The sequence below is a fragment of the Stenella coeruleoalba genome (assembly GCF_951394435.1).
Source record: "Stenella coeruleoalba genome assembly, chromosome: 2".
Lineage (NCBI taxonomy): Eukaryota > Metazoa > Chordata > Mammalia > Artiodactyla > Delphinidae > Stenella > Stenella coeruleoalba.
In genome coordinates, this window is record NC_137147.1 from 150,053,147 (window position 1) to 150,071,496 (window position 18,350).

At 40.6% G+C, this 18,350-nt stretch overlaps 1 long non-coding RNA gene across 3 annotated transcripts in view; it reads left to right on the forward strand.

Moving 5' to 3' along the window:
* The window catches only part of LOC307182757, a 129,437-nt gene that overhangs the window by 107,786 nt on the left and 3,301 nt on the right, over positions 1–18,350 (forward strand). Inside the window, exon 3 of one of the 3 annotated variants that reach the window (XR_013827252.1) lies at positions 3,823–3,844. The exons of the other annotated variants lie outside the window; for them this stretch is intronic. This is a non-coding gene — a long non-coding RNA (uncharacterized lncRNA). Of the gene's footprint in view, positions 1–3,822; positions 3,845–18,350 lie in introns of those variants that run through there. 3 annotated transcript variants of the gene reach the window in all.

An 18,350-nucleotide genomic window follows, 5' to 3' on the forward strand; every position in this document is an offset into this window, starting at 1 on the left:
TGCATTCCACAGATGCAGGGTACGTCAGGTTGATAGTGGAGATTTAATCCGCTGCTCCTGAGGCTGCTGGGAGAGATTTCTCTTTCTCTTTGTTCGCACAGCTCCTGGGGTTCAGCTTTGGATTTGGCCCCGCCTGTGCATGTAGGTCGCCCTCTGGTGTTTGTTCTTCACCCAGACAGGAGGGGGTTAAAGGAGCAGCTGATTCGGGGGCGCTGACTCACTGAGGCTGAGGGGAGGGAGGGATATGGAATGTGGGGTGAGCCTGTGGCGGCAGAGGCCGGCATGACGTTGCACCAGCCTGAGGTGTGCCGTGTGTTCTCCCGTGGAAGTTGTCCCTGGATCCCGGGACCCTGGCAGTGGCGGGCTGCACAGGCTCCCCGGAAGAGCGGTGTGGAGAGTGACCTGTGCTCGCCCACAGGCTTCTTGGTGGTGGCGGCAGCAGTGTTAGCGTCTCGTGCCTGTCTCTGATGTCCGTGCTGATAGCTGCGCTCACGCCTGTCTCTGGAGCTCGTTTAGGCAGTGCTCTGAATCCCCTCTCCTCATGCACCCCGAAACGATGGTCTCTTGCCTCTTAGGCAGGTCCAAACTTTTCCCGGGACTCCCTCCTGGCTAGCTGTGGTACACTAGCCCCCTTCAGGCTGTGTTCATGCAGCCAACCCCAGTCCTCTCCCTGGCATCTGACCTCCAAAGCTCGAGCCTCAGCTCCCAGCCCCCGCCCGCCCCGGCGGGTGAGCAGACAAGCCTCTCGGGCTGGTGAGTGCTGGTCGGCACCGATCCTCTGTGCGGAAATCTCTTCACTTTGCCCTCTGCACGCCTGTTGCTGCGCTCTCCTCGGTTGCTCTGAAGCTGTCTCCCCCACCCCTCCCCGCCTATCCCCATCTCCACCAGTGAAGGGGCTTCCTAATGTGTGGAAACTTTTCCTCCTTCACAGCTCCCTCCCTGATGTGCAGGTCCTGTCCCTATTCTTTTGTCTCTGTTTTTCCTTTTTTCTTTTGCCCTACCCAGGTACGTGGGGAGTTTCTTGCCTTTTGGGTGGTCTGAGGTCTTCTGCCAGCGTTCAGTAGGTGTTCTGTAGGAGTTGTTCCACATGTAGATGTATTTCTGATGTATTTGTGGGGAGGAAGGTGATCTCCACGTCTTACTCCTTCGCCATCTTGAAGGTCCTCAGGACCATGCATTTTCATTTTTGAACTTCTCTCTGTATCTAGTATGGTAGCAGGTGCTCAGTAGGTAAGTGAATGATAAAAAGTCTAAATAATTGCACCTTACTTTTTGTTCTTTACTCTTCCTTGACATATGTTGTTGCCTTAATTTCAAACATGAGTGAAAGTAGGCTTACAACTTCAACATTATAACTTCAAAATTTTAAATAAGTCTATTTAACCCCTCTCTATTTCTCCTCATTCTCATCAAGTTCTATGTTATGATAGAAGAGCAATGAATAAATCATGCATTCTAGATATTTTAGCAGCTAAAAAAGTTAAGAATCAGTTCATTATCCTGAAATAGAAAGCTTAAGATTTGTTCATCACCTTTTCCTGCTATCAATAATTAGTGCCTTCTAAAATGCCCGGGTTCATACACGTTTCTTTAACATAATGGTCACTTGACACCTCGTGGGCAATGAATGATGTAGAATGACTACCACAAAGAAAAAGCTTCATCCTCCTCTTCAGGCAGGAATGTACTGGAGAGGGTGATTATGAAGATGCAAATCCAGGACATTCCCGAATTTTTTTTGAAAAAAGCAAACCTAAACAGGTTGGGGACCAAACCCTGAGAAACAGGGGAGAAGATTCAGAGAGTGAGCTGGAAAACAGAGCTTGAGTCCCTTAGTGCTGTGAACTCTAAGAGTCACACAGATCTGGATAACACCAGAAACTTGAACAGAAAGGAGCCATGTACACAGTCAACTGCCCCAATGAAAAATTTAGGAAAGCTTGCTAACAAGATACCACAGAATGCCACCACCTGTGGCACAGTGCAGTCAACAATGATTTCTAAGCCTCAGTGGTAACATGGGGCTAGAGCTGAGAATGGATGGACTAACCTGTAAATCAGAGTTTCTCAATCATAGTGCACAGTATAATCACAAGAGGAGATTTTTTAAAACAGTGGCTGGGGGGAGTGGGGAGTTAGTTACTGTTTAATGACTATACAGCTTCAGTTTGGGATGATTAAAGATTTATTTGGGGTCAGTGAGTATATGTACCTTAAAAGATAGTCAGGTAGCATATGAATAGTGCTAAAGGGAATTCAAGGGAAGAGTGATTACCAAAGGATGATGTATATGGTAAAACTTCAGAGCGAAGGTAGCCTTTGAGCTGTGCTTTGAAGATAGTGTAGCATTTAGATGAAAGGTAAAGAAAGGAGAAGACATTTTTAAATAGCAGAATTGACTAAGAGGGGAGAGAACACTGAGCTTAAAGAACGCAAGGCTCCTTTGAGGAATAGTACAAGGAAAGGTTGGAAATGAGGTTGGTGATGAGGCTGTGAGCAGATAGAATTTCAGGCTGAAGAATTTGATCCTATTCTGAAATCAGAGGACAGCCATTAAAAAATATTGTGGGGTGGTGTTGGCAGGTATGTAAACGATGACATTTTTGAAAGGTTTATTAGCATTGATGTGGAAAATTAACTGGAAGGTGGAGGGATCCATATGGTGAAAGGGGCAATTAAAGAACTACAGCAATTGTATACTCCCCACTACAGAGGGGGCCTTGACTAGGTGGGAATGGTGACATTAAAGCACAAGAACAGATTCTAGACACATAAGACATCTGGGTAAGATGGTGTATGGTGATGGATGTATGCTGGTTAAAAGGAAAATATGACATATGCCCCACTAAAGGAAAGATCAAAGCAGGAGAATATCGTTAAAGACCTTATCCTCTTCCTACATGCAGAAGTTTTTTGTTTTTATGACCCAGCACGTTCCTTTTAAAGGCTGTTTGAAAGCAGATCTGCTTAAGGCATACTGAGCCAGGAAATGATGCTGGTAGACGCTGGTTCCCCTCTCCCAGTCTGTGCTCTCCTCATGGCCAGCTCTTGGGCCAGTTAGGTGATCATCATTAATTTCTCTAAACCTCAGTTTCTTAGTCCATAAAATGAGGTCAATAATACCAGTTCTACCTATCTTGCAAGGGTATTATGAGAATCAAATTACTCGAGATTAAGTTACATTCAAAAATATTTATTGCTCATCTAAATTCTGTATTAGGTACAACAAGGAGATATAAAGATAAATGAGACAAAGTCTTTAAGTATTCAAATAAATGAGGGCAAATATCTGGAGGATAAACTCAAGAGGGGTTTTGTGAAAGAGGGAGCATTTGAGGTAAGGCATTAATAGGTGGAGAATGGAGGATAAGGGGAGAGTAATCCAGCCATTCATCCACTCATCCACGTATCTAATGCAACATTTTTGGGGGCTCCTCCCCTGTGACAGATCACAGAGAGAAATAATACCCTTCCCTTGTGTAGTTCATAATCTATGAAGGCACTTAGTCCAGAGCACAGGAGGGCTGAATGGAAAATGATTAATTCAGTATTGAACAAATTAAGACAATGGGTGTAAACTGCATAAAAATCTATAGTATAAAAAGCCTAAGATGAATGCAGTAGCAAAATATAGAGTGTAAAATGTAGGGATTGCCTATATGATGAGAAGATTTATTTCTGTTTAAGAGTAGGAGGACTTCAATTATATTTGAGGATCAGAGACCAGATCTGGAAGAGAGAAAATATTTAAATGGTCAGTGAACGATCTGAACTAAAGGATACTTATTTGCACATATATTCCATTTACTTCTTCTCTCTTAGTCATCCATCATGCATCCCAGGGTTTTGAAAGATGGAGTGCCAGTGGAACTCCAGCCAAAGGTATGGACTTCTAGGTTGCATTACTCAGCTTCCTCTCAGTTGTTTCCTGTCTGTAACTCTCATTGTGGTTTTGGTCTTTTATGGTGGATCTTGAGATTTCTTGACTCTCTTTCTCCACTATTCATCCTTAATGACTGATCCTCCCTTCATAAGGAAGATAGAGTTTATGAAAAAAACTATAAGGTCAAAACTTACATTCTAGAGCATGCTTATAGGAGAGAGACAGAGACAGAGGCAGAGGAAGGGAATGAGAGGAGGAGAGGAAAAGAGGAGGAGAGGGGGAGAAAGATAGGGAGAGATGGGTTGGTAGAATTGACTGGGTTTTATGTACAGGAAGGCTGTGTAATGTGAAGTGGGCACTATTGTTATTTCTGTCCCTATAATGGAAAAAGCAGATATAATTTTTGCAAAGAAAGATGATGTTTTGGACAAGAACATGAAAATTAAGCATTCTAAAGTTTTAACAAGTCAGGAAAGTTGTATTATTCACCATTGTGATCAAGGAATTCAGGAAAAAATAAAAGACCTGTTCCTTCCTGATACCCAGGGCCTACTTAAGCCTCCTCTTTTCCAGGGCCTACTTAAGCCTCCTCTTTTCCATCCTTCCCATGACTAAGGACTTAAAGACATGATACCAGTTTTACCTCTTCATTAAACTAATCAAATATTTCCCCTCAGATCAGAGAGGAATCTTCCCCCATCCCAAACATCATCAGTATATCAGGAGGAATTAGTCATCTGCCTCTATCACAACCTTCCCTCAATCCCCCCGCTTCTCTCTTAGTATTCTTGAGCGCATCCATATGGTCTCCCATGACAGAAAACTTTGAATTCAGTTATCTTTGAATTCTAACACGCCTACATCCCTGCTAACTCAGAATCCTTAATGATTCCCTTCCAATCTACGGCCTAAGTGTGGCACCCTATAAAAATGCCTGAAGCACTGCTCTAGGGCGTCAGAAATTCTCCCAACTATTCCTTCCTGCTCTCAGCTTTGAGCCTTCTTGTTCTGGTCTGCAGTATCCCAGCATCTGTCTTGTTGCTACACACTTGGATTTTGTATTGGCTGGCTTGTATCTTCAGAATGATCTGTCAGTCAGAAGGACTCCCATTCTATTTCACATTTGCTGATGGATGTGTTTACTCAGTAGGTCTGGGCTCCTGAATATGAGCTCCAATTCTCCCCTACACTGACCTTCAACTCTGGTATAAATATCCCCTGCCCACCCTGTTCTTTATAGCCTCCATCCAACCTCTTGTGTTTTCTTAGAGGCAGCAGGGTGTAGTAATAAAATGAATACTAGACTTGGAATCAGAAGACAAAGTTTTAACTCTCAGGTCTATTCTTTCCCAATCATAGAAACCCTGGAAATTCACTGAAGCTCTTTGAATTTTAGTTTTCTTACCTTTTATACATACATATGATGCTAATGCCTGCCAATTCATGTATAGTTGTGAGGATTAAATGAGATAATGTGTGTTAAAGAACATTACAAATTACTTCTACCCTGGAAGGTGTATTTCTGGCTTTGAAGAGCTGGATGAACTATGGGGGAGTGACTGGTCAGGCCATTTAAAATGGCTATTCTCTTGCTCTCTGTACATCCCCTGCTTGACCAGTCCCTGCTTCACTCACATGATTATCCAATCCTCTTAATCATAGGGCTTAATCAGTAACTGCCTACATGCTTGCCCCCCACCCAGCTGCTGGTTTCCCTGGTAACTGATGAGCCAACCTAATATCAATTCCCCCTATAAATTGTTGCCTCCTTCTCCCCCAACTTGTGAAGACTGTTGCCACGTCCTAGGTGCTGTCTGTTGTACACAGTGGGGTATCACTCCAGGACCTTTTTCTTGGGTGTGTAAGATCCCCCTATCCAAAAAACCATTGATGTCTCTGTCATTGTCTCCAGGCTCTTTATTTGGTCTTGAGGCTGGACAGCCACAAGTCTTGTAGGCCTGTGGGGTATAACCCAACAGGGAGATACAGAGGAAAAGATGCTGGAGCTGGTGACCTCTCTCTTTGTGTACTGGATCCCGAACCTGTTTGTCTACTTAAGCACTTTGTTTCTAGAATTATCTTCTGTCTCCTACATCATTAGTTTTTCCTTCTCTATGGGATAATTCTGGTCAACATGCAAACATGTAATAGCTCATATCTACACAACATCACAACAACAGCAGACCTAGACCTCATGTTCCCTCACCAGGTGTAATTTTTCTGCTCCTCTTTATAGTGTTTGTTTCCTCCTATTTTTTATTTAACCTACTCTCTGTTAAAGTACTCTGACAAGTAGATACCCAAATGGGATCAGATGGGTAAGAGATTTATTGGGAGCAATGTCTGTGAACGATAAAGGGAGAGAGCAGAAGTAGTTGGGAAGAGCCGTTAGACAATTATATAGATCTGATGCCTACATCAGAAAGGAGAGGGGATGGAAGGAGGATTAGGAAGAACCTCAGACTGCAGCTCAATTCTAAGAAAGTTTTGGTGAGGCTAATGGGAAGTCCTTAAACTAAAGTTACCTATTAGAAGAATCCTGTCTCTCACAGGAAGGGACCTGCACTAACACCTCTCCAGGTTCAATCACTGGCTAGGGGTTGCCAGCAGAAAGCTTGGTTTGAGCACAAATCCAGTGATGGATTTACAGGGACTGCAGCTGGGGCTGTCAGTCAACTATGCTCCCTGCAGCCAGAGATCTAAGTGACACATTTCCAAAGCTGCCACACACCGCAATCAGGCTTTTGTACCTACTTCTCTGAAACTGCTCTTGTTGAAATCACTACTTCCATCTTGCCAAATCCATTGACAATGCTCATGTTCAGTTTTCATACTGTTCAACTTCTCAACAGCATTTGACATAGAGGATTACTTGATTCTTCCTAAAATACTTTCTTCCAGAAAGCCACAAGCTCCTAGTTTTCTTCACTTTCATTGATAGACTAGTAGTCTTTGATGATTTTTTTTCCTTGTTAAAATACCCTAGGACTCAGTTCTCAGCCTCTTTTGTAGCTCTACTCCTTTGGTGATCTCTTCCAGCCCTGTGATTTTAAATGCCATGTATACAGTGATGTGTCCTAAATTCATATCTCCAATTCTGAACTCCAGAATTGAAGATTCATATATATACCAGAAAACTATTTGAAATCCTCTTGACTGTATAACAAGAATATCAAACTTAAAATGTGCAAAACAAAACTTTTTATCTTGCTGTGAGGATAATTATCTATAGTGGGAAAGAGTAGAACAATGGAGACCAGTTGTAATATAATATATTTGTATAATAATAATCCAGGTGAGATACAGGTAAGAGATGATGCTGGCTTGAACACGTGATGTGGGGACTTTGCAGATGTGACTAGGCTACAAACCTTGAGATGGGGAACTACCCTGGATTATTAAGGTGGGCCCAGTCTAATCATGAGTCCTTAAAATTGGAGAACATTTCTCAGCTGTGATCAGAGAGAAAGCATGTGATGATGGTAGAATGGTCAGGGAAATTGATATTACTGGTTTTGAGGATGAGGGAAGGGGTTATGGGTTAAGGAATGAAGTTATCCTCTAGAAAATGAAGAATGCAAGGAACTAGATTCTTTTCTGGGCCTCCAGAAAGGAACATAGCCCTGCCAATACTTTTATTTTAGCACGTTGAGACCTATATCAGACTTCTGACCTACTGAACTGTAAGATAAAAAATCTGTGTTGTTTTAAACCACTAAGTTGTGATACTTTGTTATCGCAGCAACAGGAAATTAATTCAGCATGTGTATATTGGTCCTTGTATTAAAAGCAGGTATAGACATTAAATGAAATTAAGAATTGTGATTATTTCTGAATATGGACATGCATAATTGCCTCATTCCCCTCAGCTCACCCCCCTCAGTATGGGGCTCCTCCTCCCCTCCGGGCTTCCTTTTTTTTTTTTTTTTTAATTTTAAAAGTTTATTTGAGGGAAAGTCAAATGAAATTGGGCAGCACCAAACTGGAAGTGGTTAGGAATGCTCCACTGTCAGGAGCTCAGGAAAGGACTTTTTATAGAGAAAAAGCAGAAGGAAAGTAAAGGAAATTATTGATTGGCTTAGCTTAAAGCCTAGTTGGCTGTTTGTGATTGGCTGCCCTTAGTGTTTTGATTTTGTAGCCCTGAGGCATTTACAGGCTAAGATTTTGGTTTGCTTACAGAGGCTGCCATGGCATTAGAGCCACTTCAGTCCAATGGCCTCCATGTTTAACTAATTAAACAATTTCCCCCTTTTGGTTATCCTCTTATACATGAGAGATGGACCATAAATTTAGTATTAGCACCACTCTCAAGCACCATCAAAGTTAAGCAGCTGTTGTCTCATTGTGAAACTCATGTTATGATATCAGATATGTGGAAGAATTATTTTAGGTGTTCGTCTCGTTTCTGTTTCTCCAAGTGCAGTGAGACCATCTGATGTACTGCTGATGGCTGTGAACATGCATTTAAGAACTTTGAGAGAATATAGTGCACCAGGGAGACTACAATGATAACTATTAGGAGAATAATACAAAGAGACTGAAGTATACTCCTTAGCTAGGGTCCCCATGAAGCAAACTGGTTGGAATCAAATAAATCAAAGAAAGTACCTGAAGGGGCACCAGTTGGTTTTAGCCAAGTATCTTGTTAATTTCTTGTATTTGCTACAATACCGGAGGTGTTGATCCAGGTACAACAGAGGGAATTTGCTATGGGACACACTCCTCCTTGTTCAGCCAATTAGTAATCTAAAGCAATTCTATTATCTAAAAGCCACCTTAGCAAGACAATCTAGGGACTTTTGTTGTGTATCTATGGCCTTAATAGTAGATTAAGTTGCCAGAGATAAGGAGCATTGTCTTCCTGTGCATTAATGGAGAAAAAAAGCAAGTAGTGAAAAGGCAAAAAGAATAAAGATTTCATGGGGAGAGCTGTCCACTTCTAGATGCTGTTCTGTTTTGAGGGAAAGCACTTAGGCAATTATTTGAGTTGGGGGCTGAATTAGCAGGCTTTTTTTTTCCCATGAAGCATTTATACTTGAAACAACAACTGATAAATGGACAACTATGATTAGTCAGACTTACATTTTTGGTGAACGTTTTCTCAAATGAATGAAGTGAGATGGTCATTTCAAGGAAAACAACTGAAAATATTTGTTGCCAATAATAAAATTTGAGCTTTCAACCAAAAAGTAGAACTTTAGAAGAGTTGTATTTACCACCATAAACTTGAGAGCTTCAACATATTTAAAGGTTTTCCTGATGAGATTTGTGGTGATGGTAACTGATGTGATTTTTGATATTGTATAATATGTCAATATTTGGAAAATCTATATCATTCAGTGAACTAATATTCTCCAAATGATTAATGCATGATTTTTAAAAATATCCATTGGGGAAATTCCCTGGCAGTACAGTGGTTAGGACTCAGTGCTTTCACTGCTGAGGCCCAGGTTCAATACCTAGTTGGGGAACAAAGATCTTGCAGGCCATGGGGCATGGCCAAAAATAAATGGATAAAATAAAATAAAATAAAAATAAAAACAGGCATAATGGACTCTAATGTAACAGTATCAATGTTCACTTGTATGGTTTCAGATTCCATACTGTAACTAACATTTAAGAAGCTATTAATTGTCAGGAGGACCTTCAAGATGGCGGAGGAGTAAGACATGGAGATCACCTTCCTCCCCACAAATACATCAAAAATACATCTACATGTGGAACAACACCTACAGAACACCCATTGAACACTGGCAGAAGATCTCAGACTTCCCAAAAGGCAAGAAACTCCCCATGAACCTGGCCGTGTGGCTGACAGGGTCTTGGTGCTCCAGCCAGGTGGGAGTCCTGAGCCTCTGAGGTGGGAGAGCTGAGTTCAGGACATTGGTCTACCAGAGACCTCCCGGTCCCTCATAATATCAATCGGCGAGAGCTTACCCAGAGATCTCCTCCTCAACGCTAAGACCCAGCTCCACTCAATGACCAGCAAGCTTCAGTGTTGGACACCCCATGCCAAACAACTAGCAAGACAGGAACGCAACCCCACCCATTAACAGAGAGGCTGAAAAAAATCATAATAAGTTCACAGACACCCCCAAAACACACCACTGGACGTGGTCCTACTCACCAGAGAGACAAGATCCAGCCTCATCCACCAGAACACAGGCACCACTCCCCTCCACCAGGAAGCCTACACAACCCATTGAACTAACCTTACCCACTGGAGGCAGACACCAAAAACAACGGGAACTATGAACCTGCAGCCTGTGAAAAGGAGACCCCAAACACGGTAAGATAAGCAAAATGAGAAGACAGAGAAATACACAGCAGATGAAGGAGCAAGGTAAAAACCCACGAGACCAAAAAAGTGAAGAGGAAATAGGCAGTCTACCTAAAACAGAATTCAGAGTAATGATAGTAAAGATGATCCCAAATCTTGGAAATAGGAGCACCTCAATACATAAGGCAAGTGCTTACAGCTATAAAAGAGGAAATAGACAGTAACACAGTAACAGTGGGGGACTTTAACACTTCACTTACACCAATGGACAGATCAACCAAACAAAAAATTAAAAAGGAAACACAAGCTTTAAATGACACAATAGACCAGATAGATTTAATTGATATTTATAGAACATTCCATCCAAAAACAGCAGATTACTCTTTCTTTTCAAGTGTGCACGGAACATTCTCCGGGATAGATCATATCTTGGATCACAAATCAAGCCTCAGTAGATTTAAGAAAATTGAAATCATATCAAGCATATTTTCTGACCATAATGCTATGAGATTAAAAATCAATTACAGGGAAAAAAACATAAAAAACACAAACACATGGAGGCTACACAATATATTACTAAATAACCAAGAGATCACTGAAGAAATCAAAGAAGAAATCAAAAAATACCTAGAGACAAATTACAATGAACACATGACGATCCAAAACCTATGAGATGCAGCAAAAGCAGTTCTAAGAGGGAAGTTTATAGCAATACAAGCCTACCTCAAGAAGCAACAAACAACACAAATAAATAATCGAACCTTACACCTAAAGGAACTAGAGAAAGAAGAACAAACAAAACCCAAAGTTAGCAGAAGGAAAGAAATCATAAAGATCAGAGCAGAAATAAATGAAATAGAAACAAAGAAGACAACAGCAAAGATCAATAAAACTAAAAGCTGGTTCTTTGAGAAGATAAACAATATTGATAAACCATTAGCCAGACTCATCAAGAAAAAGAGGGAGAGGACTCAAATCAATAAAATAAGAAATGAAAAAGGAGAAGTTACAACAGACACTGCAGAAATACAAAGCATCCTAAGAGACTACTACAAGCAACTCTATGCCAATAAAATGGAAAACCTGGAAGAAATGGACAAATTCTTAGAAAGGTATCACCTTCCAAGACTGAACCATGAAGAAATAGAAAATATGAACAGACCAATCACAAGTAATGAAATTGAAACTGTGATTCAAAATCTTCCAACAAAAGTCCAGGACCAGATGGCTTCACAGGTGAATTCTATCAAACATTTAGAGAAGAGCTAACACCCATCCTTCTCAAACTCTTCCAAAAACTTGCAGAGAGAGGAACACTCCCAAACTCATTCTATGAGGCCTTCAACACTGATTTATGATAAAAACTCTCCAGAAAGTGGGCATAGAGGGAACCTACCTCAACATAACAAAGGCCATATATGACAAACCCAAAGCAAACATCATTCTCAAAGGTGAAAAACTGAAAGCATTTCCTCTAAGATCAGGAAAAAGACAAGGATGTCCACTCTCAACACTATTATTCAACATAGTTTTGAAGTCCTAGTCGTGGCAATCAGAGAAGAAGAAGAAATAAAATGAATACAGATTGGAAAAGAAGAAGTAAAACTGTCAGTGTTTGCAGATGACATGATACTATACTTAGAGAATCCTAAACATGCCACCAGAAAACTACTAGAGTTAATCAATGAATTGGGTAAAGTTTCAGGATACAAAATTAATGCACAGAAATCTCTTGCATTCCTATACACTAATGATGAAAAATCTGCAAGAGAAATTAAGGAAACACTCCCATTTACCATTGCAACAAAAAGAACAAAATACATAGGAACAAACCTACCTAGGGAGACAAAAGACCTGTATGCATAAAACCATAAGACACTGATGAAAGAAATTAAAGATGATATGAACAGATGGAGAGATATACCATGTTCTTGGATTGGAAGAATCAACATTGGGAAAATGACTATACTACCCAAAGCAATCTACAGATTCAATGCAATCCCTATCAAATTACCAATGACATTTTTTACAGAACAAAAAATCTTAAAATTTGTATGGAGATAAAAACCCCAAATAGCCAAAGGAGTCTTGAGGGAAAAAAACGGAGCTGGAGGAATCAGACTCCCTGACTTCAGATTATACTACAAAGCTACAGTAATCAAGACAATATGGTACTGGCACAAAAACAGCAATATAGATCAATAGAACAGGATAGAAAGCCCAGAGATAAACCCACACACCTATGCTCACCTATCTTTGATAAAGGAGGCAAGAATATACAGTGGAGAAAAGACAGCCTGTTCAATAAGTGGGGCTGGGAAAACTGGACAGCTACATGTAAAAGAATGAAATTAGAACACTCCCTAATGCTATACAAAAAATAAACTCAAAATGGATTAAAGACCTAAACGTAAGACCGGACACTATAAAACTTGTAGAGGAAAACATAGGAAGAACACTCTTTGACATAAATCACAGCAAGATCTTTTTTGATCCACCTCCTAGAGTAATGGAAAAAAACACAAAAATAAACAAATGGGACCTAATGAAACTTAAAAGCTTTTGCAAAGGAAAGGAAACTACAAACAAGATAAAAAGACAACCCTCAGAATGGGAGAAAATATTTGCAAACAAATCAATGGACAAAGGATTAATCTCCAAAATATATAAACAGCTCATGCAGCTCAATATTAAAAAAACAAACAACCCAATCCAAAAATGGGCAGAAGACCTAAATAGACTTTTCTCCAAAGAAGACATACAGATGGCCAAGAAGCAGATGAAAAACTGTTCAACATCACTAATTATTAGAGAAATGCAAATCAAAACTACAATGAGGTGTCACCTCACACCAGTACAATGGGCATCATCAGAAAATCTACACACAACAAATGCTGGAGGGATTGTGGAGAAAAGGGAACCCTCTTGCACTGTTGGTGGGAATGTAAATTGATACAGCCACTATGGAGAACAACAGTATGGAGGTTCCTTAAAAAAGTAAAAATAGAATTACCATATGACCCAGCAATCCCACTGCCTGGCCTATACCCAGGGAAAACCATAATTCAAAAAGACACATGCACCCCAATGTTCATTGCAGCACTATTTACAAAAGCCAGGACATGGAAACATCCTAAATGTCCATCGACAGACGAATAGATAAAGAAGATGTGGTACATATATACAAAGGAATATTTCTCAGCCATAAAAAGGAACAAAATTGAGTCATTTATAGAGACATCGATGGATCTAGAGCCTGTCATACAGAGTGAAGTAAGTCAGAAAGAGAAAAACAAATATTGTATATAAACGCATATATATGGAACCTAGAAGAATGGTACAGATGAACCGGTTTGCAGGGCAGAAATAGAAACACAGATGTAGAGAACAAACGTATGGACACCAATGGAGGAAAGTGGCAGGGAGGGTGGTGGTGTGGTGAATTGGGAGACTGGGATTGACATACACTAATGTGTATAAAATGGATAACTAATAAGAACCTGCTGTATAAAAAAATAAAATTCAAAAGTTAAAAAAAAAAAAACAGAATATGCCTGCCAATGCAGGGGACACAGGTTCCCAGGAAGGTGCCACATGCCACAGAGCGACTAAGCCCATGTCCGCCCCCCCCCCAAAAAAAAAGACTGGAGAAAATACAAGAAATGTTTAACAAGGGCCTAGAAGAAGAAAAGAGCAAACAAACAATGATGAACAACACAATAAATGAAATAAAGAATTCTCTAGAAGGAATGAATAGCAGAATAACTGAGGCAGAAGAATGGATAAGTGACCTGGAAGATGAAATAGTGGAAATGAATACTGCAGAGCAGAATAAAGGAAAAGGAATGAAAAAAATTGAGGACAGTCTCAGAGACCTCTGAAACAACATTAAACGCACCAACATTTGAATTATAGGGGTCCCAGAAGAAGAGAAAAAGAAAGGGACTGAGAAAATATTTGAAGAGATTATAGTTTACCACTATTATTCAACATAGTTTTGGAAGTTTTAGCCACAGCAGTCAGAGAGGAAAAAAAAATAAAAGGAATCCAAACAGGAAAAGAAGAAGTAAAACTGTCACTGTTTGCAGATGACATGATACTATGCATGGAGAATCATAAAGATGCTACCAGAAAACTACTTGAACTAATCAGTGAATTTGGTAAGTTTGCAGGATACAAAATTAATGCGCATAAATATCTGGCATTGCTACGCACTAACAATGAAAAAACAGAAAGAGAAATTAAGGAAACACTCCCATTTACCATTGCAACAAAAAGAATAAAATGCCTATGAATAAACCTACCTAAGGAGGCAAAAGACTTGTACTCAGAAAACTATAAAACACTGATGAAAGAAATCAAAGATGACATAAACAGATGGAAAAATATACCATGTTCTTGGATGGAAAGAATGAATATTTTGAAAATGACTGTACTCCCCAAAGGAAACTACAGATTCAATGCAATCCCTAGCAAACTACCAATGGCATTCTTCATAGAATTAGAACAAAAAATTTCCCAAAGTGTATGGAAACACAAAGGACCCTGAATAGCCAAAGCAATCTTGAGAAAGAAAAATGGAGCTGGAGGAATCAGGCTCCCTGACTTCATGCTATACTTCTAGCTACAGTAATCAAGACAGTATGGTACTGGCACCAAAACAGAAATATAGATCAATGGAACAGGATAGAAAGTCCGGGGATAACTCCCCACACATATGGTCACTTTATCTTTGATAAAGGAGGCGAGAATATACAATAGAGAAAAGACAGCCTCTTCAGTAAGTGGTGCTGGGAAAACTGGACAGCTACATGTAAAAGAATGAAATTAGAACACTCCTTAACACCATACACAAAAATAAACTCAAAATGGATTAAAGACCTAAATGTAAGACCAGACACTATAAAGCTCTTAGAGGAAAACACAGGCAGAACACTCTGTGACAGAAATCACAGCAAGATCCTTTTTGACCCACCTCCTAGAGAAATGGAAATAAAAACAAAAATAAACAAATGGGACCTAATGAAACTTAAAAGCTTTTGTCAGCAAAGGAAACCATAAACAAGACAAAACGACAGCCCTCAGAATGGGAGAAAATATTTACAAATGAAGCAACTGACAAAGGATTAATCTCCAAAATATACACGCAGCTCATGCAGTTCAATATCAGAAAAAGAAACAACCCAATCCAAAAATGAGCAGAAGACCTAAATAGACATTTCTTCCAAGAAGATATACAGATTGTCAAGAAACACATGAAAGGATCTCAACATGACTAATCATCATGGAAATGCAAATCAAAACTACAATGAGGGGCTTACCTGGTGGCGCAGTGGTTGAGAGTCCGCCTGCCGATGCAGGGGACACGGGTTCGTGCCCCGGTCCGGGAAGATCCCACATGCCGCAGAGCGGCTGGGCCCGTGAGCCATGGCTGCTGAGCCTGCGCGTCCGGAGCCTGTGCTCTGCAATGGGAGAGGCCGCAACAGTGAGAGGCCCGCGTACAGCAAAAAAAAAAAAAAAACCCCAAAAAACTACAATGAGATATCACCTCACACCAGTCAGAATGGTCATCATCAAAAAATCTACAAACAATAAATGCTGGAGAGGGTGTGAAGAAAAGGGAACCCTCTTGCACTGTTGGTGGGAATGTAAATTGATACAGCCACTATGGAGAACAGTATGGAGGTTCCTTAAAAAACTAAAAATAGAACTACTGTATGACCCAGAAATCCCACTACTGGGCACACACCCTGAGAAAACCATAATTCAGAAAGAGTCATGTACCACAGTATTCATTGCAGCAGTATTTACAATAGCCAGGACATTGAAGCAACCTAAGTGTCCATCAACAGATGAATGGATAAAGAAGATGTGGCACATATGTACAATGGAATATTACTCAGCCATAAAAAGAAATGAAATTGAGTTATTTGTAGTGAGGTGGATGGACCTAGAGTCTGTCGTACAGAGTGAAGTAAGTCAGAAAGAGAAAAACAAATACCATATGCTAACACATATATATGGAATCGAAGAAAAAAAAAGATTCTGAAGAACCTAGGGGCAGGACAGGAATAAAGATGCAGACATAGAGAATGGACTTGAGGATATGGGGAGGAGGAAGGGTAAGCTGGGACGAAGTGAGAGAGTGGCATGGACATATATACACTGCCAAATGTAAAACAGATAGCTAGTGGGAAGCAGCAGCATAGCACAGGGAGATCAGCTCAGTGCTTTGTGACCACCTATAGAGGTGGGATAGGGAGGGTGGGAGTGAGACGTAAGAGGGAGGGGATATGGAGCTATATGTATACGTATAGCTGACTCACTTTGTTATACAGCAGAAATTAACACACCATTGTAAAGCAATTATACTCCAATAAAGATGTTAAAAAAAAAGAAACTATTAATTATCAAGTTTTGGCATAGTATCAAAGAATATCCACAATTATCTGAAAAGGCTATTAAAATACTTCTTTTTCCAGTTTAAGAAAAGCAGGTATGGACATTAAGTGAAGTTAAGAGTTGTGATTATTTCTGAATAAGGATATTCTAATTTCTGAATCGAGACCACATTTATGTTTAAAATGACACTATTCATTGTAGTACCTTAGAGTGGTCAGAATGGTAGTGAGACTCTCCTAAGTGTTCACCCAGGGATGAGAGGAATACCACCCACTCATGAACAAAATGCAGACATGGACATGGAGGGACAAAGGCACTAAATCAAGGTGGAAAATGATATGACTCAAAGAGCAGATGATCACATTATAGAACATGAGGACACTTAGAACATTTTAATCACAAAACTCAAGGTAGCTATAGCCAAGTGGAATAGAGGGTGCTTAATAGTGTTACACAGGGTACAACATAGATCCCATGACTTCTTTACTTTTTAAAAAAAATTTATATTTTTAAATTGAAGTAGAGTTGATTTACAATGTTGTGCCAATCTCTGCTGTACAGCAAAGTGACTCAGTTATACACATCTAGTTTTTTTTTTCAATTTTATTTTATTTTATTTATTTATTTTTTTGCAGTATGCGGGCCTCTCACCACTGTGGCCTCTCCCGCTGCGGAGCACAGGCTCCGGATGCGCAGGCCCAGCGGCCATGGCCCACGGGCCCAGCCGCTCCGCGGCACGTGGGATCCTCCCAGACCAGGGCACGAACCCGCGTCCCCTGCATAGGCAGGCGGACTCCCAACCACTGCGCCACCAGGGAAGCCCTTATTTTATTTTATTTTTTTGGCTGTGTTTGGTCTTTGTTGCTGCGTGCAGGCTTTCTCTAGTTGTGGCGAGCAGGGGCTACTCTTTGTTGCAGTGCGCGGGCTTCTCATTCTGTTGGCTTCTGTTGTTGTGGAGCACGGGCTCTAGGCGTGTGGGCTCAGTAGTTGTGGCTCGCGGGCTCTAGAGCACAGGCTCAGTAGTTGTGGTGCGTGGGCTTAGTTGCTCCGCGGCATGTGGGATCTTCCAGGACCAGGGCTCGAACCTGTGTCCCCTGCATTGGCAGGCAGATTCTTAACCACTGTGCCACCAGGGAAGCCCCGATTCTTTTTTATTGTTTAATATTCTTTTCCATTATGGTTTAATCACAGGATATTGCATATCATTCCCTGTGCTATACAATAGGACCTTGTTTTTATCCATCCTATATATAATAGTTTACATCTGCTAATCCCACACTCCCAGTCCTTTCCTCCCCCCAACCCCCTCCCCATTGGCAACAAGTGATTCCATGACTTCTTTACAGTGTTTAATACTTTATTAAATTAAATTTGACCTGGAAGTTACTCTTTTAACCAGAAGCTAAGATGAGAGGGAAAATGCCAAACAGAGAAGCAGATATGGATTGTACTGAGTGGAAACTTGCCATATAGAGGCAAAGAAACCATTCCACTTACAAAGTTCCAAGTGGCATTTTAGAGAAAGGAGAGTCTTGAGAGGGTGTTACTCTGAAAATCCCCAGTGGAGCCAGGAATTTTTCTGGTGGCAGCCATGGAAAGAGGGATATTAAAAACCATTGTTTTTAAGCATAGGCCAGAGTTCACTGAGCAATATCTGCTTGTTTGAATGGAGAGAGAATGAATAATATATGCAAATTCCATGTTTAAAGTCCCCTTGTTTAGAAGTCTGGACTGCTTGATTTTGTCTCCCTAATCTACTTAGGCAGAGACCTTTTCTTTTGTTTT